Below are 10,000 nucleotides of genomic sequence, written 5' to 3' on the forward strand. Positions count from 1 at the left end.
CGTTTTTTTTTTCTTTCGCCCCGGCTGACGCAGTTTTCGCGCCGCCCCGGCTGACGCGGTTTTCGCGCCGCCCCGGCAGACGCGGTTTTTTGCGCCGCCCCGGCTGACGCGGTTTTTTGCCGCCCCGGCTGACGCAGTTCGGACTTAGCACTTTTTGGCTGAGCCTGGCTGGCGGCCCACTCACTCGATCGCCATGTCTGTTTGCCACAGTTTTCCCGGTGGTGCCGCACCCGGGCTCGCCCCGGCTGACGCAGTTTTCGCGCCGCCCCGGCTGACGCGGTTTCGTGCCGCCCCGGCAGACGCGGTTTTTGCGCCGCCCCGGCTGACGCGGTTTTTGCCGCCCCGGCTGACGCAGTTCGGACTTGGCACTTTTCGGCTGTGACTGGCTGGCGGCCCACTCACTCGATCGCCATGTCTGTTTGCCACAGTTTTCCCGGTGGTGCCGCACTCGGGCTCGCCCCGGCAGACGCGTTTTTTTTTCTTTCGCCCCGGCTGACGCAGTTTTCGCGCCGCCCCGGCTGACGCGGTTTCGTGCCGCCCCGGCAGACGCGGTTTTTTGCGCCGCCCCGGCTGACGCGGTTCTTGCCGCCCCGGCTGACGCAGTTCGGACTTAGCACTTTTTGGCTGAGCCTGGCTGGTGGCCCACTCACTCGATCGCCATGTCTGTTAGCCACAGTTTTCCCGGTGGTGCCGCACCCGGGCTCGCCCCGGCTGACGCAGTTTTCGCGCCGCCCCGGCAGACGCGGTTTTCGCGCCGCCCCGGCTGACGCGGTTTTTGCCGCCCCGGCTGACGCAGTTCGGACTTAGCACTTTTTGGGCTGAGCCTGGCTGGCGGCCCACTCACTCGATCGCCATGTCTGTTTGCCACAGTCTTCCCGGTGGTGCCGCACCCGGGCTCGCCCCGGCAGACGCGTTTTTTTTTTCTTTCGCCCCGGCAGACGTGGTTCCCCCCCCCCCCTTTTCGCTCGCCCCGGCTGACGAGGTTTTCGCGCCGCCCCGGCTGACGCAGTTTTCGCGCCGCCCCGGCTGACGCGGTTTCGTGCCGCCCCGGCTGACGCGGTTTTCGCGCCGCCCCGGCTGACGCGGTTTTTGCGTCGCCCCGGCTGACACGGTTCGGACTTTGCAGTTTTCGGCTGTGCCTGGCTGGCGGCCCACTCACTCGATCGCCATGTCTGTTTGCCACAGTTTTCCCGGTGGTGCCGCACCCGGGCTTGCCCCGGCAGACGCGTTTTTTTTTTCTTTCGCCCCGGCTGACGCAGTTTTCGCGCCGCCCCGGCTGACGCGGTTTCGTGCCGCCCCGGCAGACGCGGTTTTTTGCGCCGCCCCGGCTGACGCGGTTTTTGCCGCCCCGGCTGACGCAGTTCGGACTTTGCACTTTTTGGCTGAGCCTGGCTGGCGGCCCACTCACTCGATCGCCATGTCTGTTTGCCACAGTTTTCCCGGTGGTGCCGCACCCGGGCTCGCCCCGGCAGACGCGTTTTTTTTCCTTCGCCCCGGCAGACGTGGTCCCCCCCCCCCTCCGTCTTTCTTTTTTTTTTTTTTTCGCCGCGGCTGAAGTGGATTTTTCGGTGCCTCGACGCCCCGGTAGTCGCGGTTTTTCCGTTTCCGCACGGCCCCGGCTGACGCTGCTCGGTCACAGTCGCCTTTTGTGGTGATTGCAGACTTCTTGAGCGCGGGTGTTTTTTTTGTTGTTGTTGTTGTTTTATTACGCATTCGCTCCAGCAGACGCTGTTTAGACTTTTTGTTTCCTCTTTTATCCTGCGACGAGGTGACGAGGTTTATTCGGTGCCCCGCCGCCCCGGCTGAAGTGATTTTTCCTGTCCCGTGCCGCCCCGGCTGACGCGGTTGGGACTTCGCGTTTGTTCGGCCGCCACGGGTTTTGGCGCACTCGCTCGGTTGCTTGTTGTTGCCACTTGTTGCGAACCCAGGTTTCTTGAGCGAGCGCGGGCGTTTTTTCTTCCTTTCTTTCTTTGTTCTATGTGTTAGCGAATCGGCCTTTAATATCACACGAGGACTCACAACCAACAATTTTCAGTTTGAAGTGTAAAAAATCTGCAGGTGTTGACGTAACTGACTTGCCCCGTACCCTTGAGTACATCCATGAAGTTCTCGTAGTACTACTAAATCGCATTATTCCAAGTGGAGAAATTCCCATAAACTTGCAAACCTCTACACGAAAATCGGTGCGCGTGATAAAGTTGAAAATTATCGTCCGATATCAAATGTGCCTTCTATAACACAAATTCTAGGAAAAAAAAAACACTTGTTCGCCGTTTTCTGCGCCGTGACTGGCAGCACTCCGGCGAAGCGAAACGGGGTCGATTCGAGCACGATATCGGCGTCTTTCGACGTGCTCGCCGGCGACCGTCGCACGAGTACGTCGCACGAGCGCGTCTGCCGGGGCGCCGTTTGCGAAGCCGACGCAAAAGTGGGAACCGCCGCTCGGATGATCGCCGCTTTCGGCAGAGTGAGTGTTGGCACTCCGGGGAAGCGAAACAGCGTGAATGCGCCCACGAAATCGGCGTATTTTGAAGTGCCCGCCGGCGACCGTCGCACGAGTACGGTAAACCGCGTCAGCCGGGGCGTAGTTCGGGACGCCGACGAAAAAGTGGGAAGCGCAACTCGGATCTTCGCCGTTTTTGCAGGAGTGAGTGGCGGCCCTCCTGCGAGACCAAGAAGCATCGATTCGTGCACGAATTCGGCGCCTTTCGACGTGATCGCCGGCGACCGTCGCTCGAGTAGGGCAAACCGCGTCTGCCGGGGCGGGCTTCGGGACGCCGATGCGAAAGTGGGAAACGCTGCTCGGATGTTCGCCGTTTTTGGCCGAGTGAGTGCTGGCACTCGGGCGAAGCCAAACGGGGCCGATTACGGCACGATATCGGCGTCTTTCGACGTGCCCGCCGGCGACCGTCGCACGAGTACGGTAAACCGCGTCAGCCCGGGCGGAGTTCGGGACGCCGATGCGAAAGTGGAGAACGCCGCTCGGATCTTCGCCGTTTTTGGAGGAGTGAGTGGCGGCACTCCGGAGAAGCCAAGGAGCGCCAATTAGCGCACGATATCGGCGTCTTTCGACGCGCTCGCCGGCGACCGTCGCACGAGTAGGGCAAACCGCGTCTGCCGGGGCGGGGTTTACGACGCCGACGCAAAAGTGGGAACCGCCGCTCGGATGTTGGCCGTTTTTGGCAGAGTGAGTGCTGGCACTCCGGCGACGCGAAAGAGCGCGAATGCGCCCACGAAAGTGGCGTATTTGGACGTGCTTGACGGCGACCGCTGCAGGAGTACGAAAAACCACGTCAGCCGGAGCGAGCGACCCACGGCGGTCTGGGTGCTTATCGCTGCTATTATAGGGGCACCCCGGCAGACGCAGAAAAAAAAAATTTTTTTTTCGACCTTCTTTTTTGCTGGTCGAGCTCGGGTAACCCAGGTCGCAATGGGAGCCGCGCACGAAAGCGGCGTCGCGAGACGCGTTCGCGGTCGCTAGTCGCACGAGCTCGGCAACCGCGTCAGCCGGCGCGGAGTTCGGGATGCCGACGGCTAAGTGGGTACCGCTGCTCGGATGTTCGCCGTTTTTGGCCGAGTGAGTGCTGGCACTCCGGTGAAGCCAAGGAGCGCCAATTCGTGCACGATATCGGCGTCTTTCGACGTGCCAGCCGGCCACCGCCGCACGAGTACGGCAAACCGCGTCTGCCGGGGCGGGGTTTGCGACGCGTACGCAATAGTGGGAACCGTCGCTCGGATGTTCGTCGTCTTTGGCCGAGCGAGTGCTGGCACTCCGGCGAAGCGAAACGGGGCCGATTCGGGCACGATATCGGCGTATTTCGACGTGCTCGCCGGCGACCGTCGCACGAGTACGGCAAAGCGCGTCTGCCGGGGCGAGGTTTGCGACGCCGACGAAAAAGTGGGAAGCGCCGCTCGGATCTTCGCCGTTTTTGCAGGAGTGAGTGGCGGCCCTCCTGCGAGACCAAGAAGCATCGACTCGCGCACGATATCGGTGTCTTTCGACGTGCCCGCCGGCCACCGCCGCACGAGTACGGCAAACCGCGTATGCCGGGGCGGCGTTGGCGACGCCGACGCAAAAGTGGGAACCGCCACTAGGATGTTCGCCGTTTTTGGCAGAGTGAGTGCTGGCACTCCGGCGAAGCGAAAGAGCGCGAATGCGCCCACGAAAGTGGCGTGTTTGGACGTGCTTGACGACGACCACCGCAGGAAAACGAAAAACCACGTCAGCCGGGGCGAGCGACCCATGGCGGTCTGGGTGCTTATCGCTGCTATTATAGGGGCACCCCGGCAGACGCAAAAAAAAAAAAATTTTTTTCGACATTCTTTTTTGCTCGTCGACCTCGGGTGACCCAGGTCGCAGTGGGAGCCGCGCACGAAAGCGGCGTCGCGAGACGGCTTCGCGGTCGCTAGTCGCACGAGCTCGGCAACCGCGTCTGCCGGGGCGGAGTTCGGGACGCCGACGGCTAAGTGGGAACCGCCGCTCGGATGTTCGCCGTTTGTGGCCGAGTGAGTGCTGGCACTCCGGCGAAGCCAAACGGGGCCGATTCCGGCACGATATCGGCGTCTTTCTACGTGCTCGCCGGCGACCGTCGCACGAGTACGGCAAAGTGCGTCTGCCGGGGCGGGGTTTGCGACGCGTACGCAATAGTGAGAACCGTCGCTCGGATGTTCGTCGTCTTTCGCCGAGCCAGTGCTGGCACTCCGGCGAAGCCGAACGGAGCCGATTCGGGCACGATATCGGCGTCTTTCCACGTGCTCGCCGGCGACCGTCGCACGAGTACGGTAAACCGCGTCAGCCGGGGCGGAGTTCGGGACGCCGATGCGAAAGTGGGAAGCGCCGCTCGGATCTTCGCCGTTTTTGGAGGAGTCAGTGGCGGCACTCCGGTGAAGCCAAGGTGCGCCAATTCGCGCACGATATCGGCGTCTTTCGACGTGCCCGCCGGCCACCGTCGCACGAGTACGGCAAACCTCGTCTGCCGGGGCGGGGTTTGCGACGCCGACGCAAAAGTGGGAACCGCCGCTCGGATGTTCGCCGTTTTTGGCAGAGTGAGTGCTGGCACTCCGGCGAAGCGAAAGAGCGTGAATGCGCCCACGAAAGTAGCGTATTTGGACGTGCTTGACGGCGACCGCCGCAGGAGTACGAAAAACCACGTCAGCCGGGGCGAGCGACCCACGGCGGTCTGGGTGCATATCGCTGCTATTATAGGGGCACCCCGGCAGACGCAGAAAGACAAAAAAAAATGGGGACATGGCGTGCGTCACCGTGCGGCTTCGCAGCGCTGCCGAAGTCGCCGAGCCCTTCGACTGAGCCGAACGGCGGACAGGGAACGTTGGTCGGCCGTTCTAACCTGTCGGTGCCACGCCGAGACGTCGTTAAGGAAAACCGCGTCGTGGGCCTCTACGACGCCGTCGAGTCGTTGTACGTTTGGTGTCCAGCGTGTCGGCAGCGAGTAGCGGACACGTCGTTCACGACTTCGGTCTTTCGCAGTCGACGCGAACTTGCGGAGAGTCGTGGTGCCTCACGTTTTCGGCAGAAACCGCGGCGGAATTTTCCCGTGCGTGCGCGTACGACCTCGGTGCTGTGCCGTCAGCGTAGTGTTGCACAAACTCGTGGCCTACCCAAGGTGCGGTACGTTTGCGGCCGTATCCTCGGTGGGAATTTCGTGAGTAGGGTCGCAAATTCTACGACCTCGGCGGGTTTGAGAGCGACGTAGACTTGTGGCACGCTCAACGTGCCACACGTTTCGGGGCACACCCGCGGTGAAATTTTCTCGAGTACGCTCGTATTAGTGCCCAAGGAGGTCTGGGTACTTATCGCTGCTATTATGTGGGGGTTCTCGTGAGCGGCGTACGCGAAAGCGACGGGGTGTCTGATATGCGGCGGGCTTCGGCCTCGTCAAGCGTGTCCTCGGGTCTGCTCCAGGGGAATCCACGGCAGTCGTCTGCAGCCTCATCCGCTTGATGCGTTAGGGGCTGGTTGTCGGACGGTGCCGTTTTACCACGATATCGAGGTGTGTTCCGTGTCGTCCTCGGGCGATTCAGATGCGAAAGCGCCGAAGACGCGGGCGTGACCCGTCGTCTGGCGGCTTTGCAGTCTCGGCTCCGTTGCTAGTTCCGGCCGGTCCACCGACAGTGCAGCGGGCTTGGGCAACCCGCACGGCGCGACCGAGTCGATGCAACGAAAAAGAGCGAGCATGAACGTGCTTCTTGCCGCACGGCTCCCACTCGTCTTTCGGGAAGGTTGTGCCGTAGCGAGCTCGAACGCCGTCATCTCGGAGTGCAAAATAAGCGTGTTGGGGCGCCTGAAGGTGGCCTCCGCCGCACACAGACTGCGTCCGGCCCGCCGAAGGCGAGGACGGACGCGCAGTCGAACGATTACCTGGTTGATCCTGCCAGTAATCATATGCTTGTCTCAAAGATTAAGCCATGCATGTCTAAGTACATGCCGAAATAAGGCGAAACCGCGAATGGCTCATTAAATCAGTTATGGTTCCTTAGATCGTTTCTTCCTACTTGGATAACTGTGGCAATTCTAGAGCTAATACATGCAGTGAGCCTGGAGCCCTTTGGGTAACGGGTGCTTTTATTAGACCAAGATCGATCGGGTTTCGGCCCGTATTGTGTGGTGACTCTGGATAACTTTGTGCTGATCGCATGGCCACGAGCCGGCGACGTTTCTTTCAAGTGTCTGCCTTATCAACTTTCGATTGTAGGTTACTTGCTTACCATGGTTGTTACGGGTAACGGAGAATCAGGGTTCGATTCCGGAGAGGGAGCCTGAGAAACGGCTACCACATCCAAGGAAGGCAGCAGGCGCGCAAATTACCCACTCCCGGCACGGGGAGGTAGTGACGAAAAATAACAATACGGGACTCTTTTGAGGCCCCGTAATTGAAATGAGTACACTCTAAATCCTTTAACGAGGATCAATTGGAGGGCAAGTCTGGTGCCAGCAGCCGCGGTAATTCCAGCTCCAATAGCGTATACTAAAGCTGCTGCGGTTAAAAAGCTCGTAGTTGGATCTCAGTTCCAGACGAGTAGTGCATCTACCCGATGCGACGGCTCGGACTGAACATCATGCCGGTTCTTTCTTGGTGCACTTCATTGTGTGCCTCGAGATGGCCGGTGCTTTTACTTTGAAAAAATTAGAGTGCTCAACGCAGGCGAGTCGCCTGAATAAACTTGCATGGAATAATAGAACAAGACCTCGTTTCTGTTCTGTTGGTTTTTGGAATACGAGGTAATGATTAAGAGGGACGGACGGGGGCATTCGTATTGCGGCGCTAGAGGTGAAATTCTTGGACCGTCGCAAGACGAACTACTGCGAAAGCATTTGCCAAGAATGTTTTCATTGATCAAGAACAAAAGTCATAGGTTCGAAGGCGATCAGATACCGCCCTAGTTCTGACCATAAACGATGCCAACCAGCGATCCGCCTGAGTTACTCAAATGACTCGGCGGGCAGCTTCCGGGAAACCAAAGTATTTGGGTTTCGGGGGAAGTACGGTTGCAAAGCTGAAACTTAAAGGAATTGACGGAAGGGCACCACCAGGAGTGGAGCCTGCGGCTTAATTTGACTCAACACGGGAAAACTTACCCGGCCCGGACACTGGGAGGATTGACAGATTGAGAGCTCTTTCTTGATTCGGTGGATGGTGGTGCATGGCCGTTCTTAGTTGGTGGAGCGATTTGTCTGGTTAATTCCGATAACGAACGAGACTCTAGCCTATTAAATAGGTGCGGGGTTCCCAGCACCTTACAACATTCTTAGAGGGACAAGCGGCTCCTAGCCGCACGAAACAGAGCAATAACAGGTCTGTGATGCCCTTAGATGTCCGGGGCCGCACGCGCGCTACACTGAAGGAAGCAGCGTGTCTTTATCCCTGTCTGAAAAGACTGGGTAACCCGTGGAACTTCTTTCGTGATTGGGATAGGGGCTTGCAATTGTTCCCCTTGAACGAGGAATTCCCAGTAAGCGCGAGTCATAAGCTCGCGTTGATTACGTCCCTGCCCTTTGTACACACCGCCCGTCGCTACTACCGATTGAATGATTTAGTGAGGTCTTCGGACCGATGTCCGGCGCGGCCTTTCGGTTGCGCCGGTCTGTTGGAAAGATGACCAAACTTGATCATTTAGAGGAAGTAAAAGTCGTAACAAGGTTTCCGTAGGTGAACCTGCGGAAGGATCATTAACGGATTGTGAAGGGTGAGCGCCTCAGCTGCGTCTGCGCCCGACACTTTCTGCCGCTGACCCCGTTTGGACGCGGGGTCGGCTTTTCCCCACGGGGCTGCCTGAATGTGGAGCGGCACCCCGTGACAAATTGTTGCGCCCAGCGGACGCCAACACCGCGACCTTGGACGGTCGGCCAGGTGGCGGACGCGGGTACAAACGGCGCAACGCACTCATAGGTCGGCTTTCGACCCGCCACTGCACCGTGGCTCGAAGCGCTCGAAATGCGCGACCCGACCGCTGCGGGACCGCCTAGTACTGTAAACAGGAGCGGCGGAGCGCGAACGGCGAGTCGTGGTTACGTCGGTAGAAGGCGAGGCTGCGCGTTCCCGAAACGCCAGCCGAGTGCCCTCCCGACCGTTCGAGCGTGCAAGAACGAGACCCGACAATCGCGCGGCGACTGCCAAGTACGAGAGGAACGGCACAAGCGTCGGCGGTCGGTCAAGGAACTGGCGATGTGACGGGTCCGCTGTGCACCAGTGCATACCGTCCCGCCGTCCGCGGCAAGCGCCTCCGCGTCCTCGGGTGACGGAGGCTGCCGGTCGGTTCTTGCAGGCGAGGGATCTCGCTGGCACCGGTTCGCGTTGACGCGCGGCCGGTCATGGCACGGCGATGCGACGGCCGAGGTGCGCAGTACTCGATGGAGGAACCGCACGCTCCGATGACCGTCCCGCCCTCCGCGGCGTATGCGTACCGACCGTAATGGTTGCAGCAGCGCCGGCCGGATTTTGAATTCGCCACACGAAACACGGTGCGAGATCGCGGTTAGGGGAGCGTCGACGTTGCCAGGCGTTTTGCTTGCTGCCGAGGGAAAGGCGGCACGGCCACGTCGCGCTCGTCGCGATTAGCGGGTCTGCGCGCTTTGGGAAGGTGCCGCAACGACTTGCCGAAAGAGGAAGCACGGAAGAACGAGGGACTTGGACGTCCCGACAATTGAACGCACTTGCGGCCAGGCCCTTGCTGGCTTCGTTCTTCCGCCTCGAGTAGGCTCGTACGCGGCTCCGGCGCCGGAAGTGGTCCTTGGCACCGACTTCGGTGGACGTGGGAAGTGCCGCGCAAGTACGGCGCGCCTGGCTCCACCTGTTGGCTAAAGTAGGCAGCCGGATCGGCATTTTGGTGTGCGGTGGCAAACCGTGGATGCGAAAAAAGCTTGTGCGATTTCGTGGAACAAAAAGCGGGGGTCCCCCTTTTTATGCGGAGGAGACCGACCCGCCCGCCGTGGTGAACCGCGACGCCACGGTAAAAACGGGAGAGGCTTGTCGATGGGACCGTGCATCCCGCGCTCCACGGAGGCCGGGAGGCGGCCGCCCGAGGAAATGTGTAGCCGTCGAGGCCCGCATCTGCGTGCACTCTTATCCAAATGGGTGTACCGCAGGCATTTTCTGGTTAGGCGGGCCAATGAGAGCGAGCACACAACGATACCTACGGGTCCGGCTTGGAGAACCGGCTTCGACGCCTCCCGAGTATTTATAGAGGGGTGGACCACGAAAGCACTCGCAAGTAGCGGAAGCGAAACGCCGTCCGAAACACACCGTTTGCTCGATTTGCGGCAGCCGAAAAAGGCGCGGCAGAGTTTTGGAGTCCAAGCGTGCGCTGAAAAGCGCCCTTCTTGGCCACTGTTTGGCCGAGTGCCAGAAACGTTTGGTTTTGACTGTACGGAATTGAACAAACACTTTTTCACGACTCTAAGCGGTGGATCACTCGGTTCTCGGGTCGATGAAGAACGCAGCCAGCTGCGAGACTTGGTGTGAATTGCAGGACACACTGAGCA

General features: G+C 60.0%; 2 non-coding genes across 2 annotated transcripts in view; both read left to right on the forward strand.

Moving 5' to 3' along the window:
* Window positions 1-6,376: 6,376 nt before the first annotated feature.
* Window positions 6,377-8,191, forward strand: LOC142768010 (small subunit ribosomal RNA). Its single transcript, XR_012885216.1, has one exon. It is a non-coding gene; the product is annotated as a small subunit ribosomal RNA (ribosomal RNA).
* A 1,719-nt stretch (window positions 8,192-9,910) lies between these two features.
* The window catches only part of LOC142767937 (5.8S ribosomal RNA), a 153-nt gene continuing 63 nt past the window's right edge, over window positions 9,911-10,000 (forward strand). The window contains exon 1 of the ribosomal RNA XR_012885152.1: window positions 9,911-10,000. This exon is cut by the window's right edge and continues 63 nt beyond it. This is a non-coding gene — a ribosomal RNA (5.8S ribosomal RNA).

The sequence above is a fragment of the Rhipicephalus microplus genome, chromosome 7 (assembly GCF_043290135.1).
Source record: "Rhipicephalus microplus isolate Deutch F79 chromosome 7, USDA_Rmic, whole genome shotgun sequence".
Lineage (NCBI taxonomy): Eukaryota > Metazoa > Arthropoda > Arachnida > Ixodida > Ixodidae > Rhipicephalus > Rhipicephalus microplus.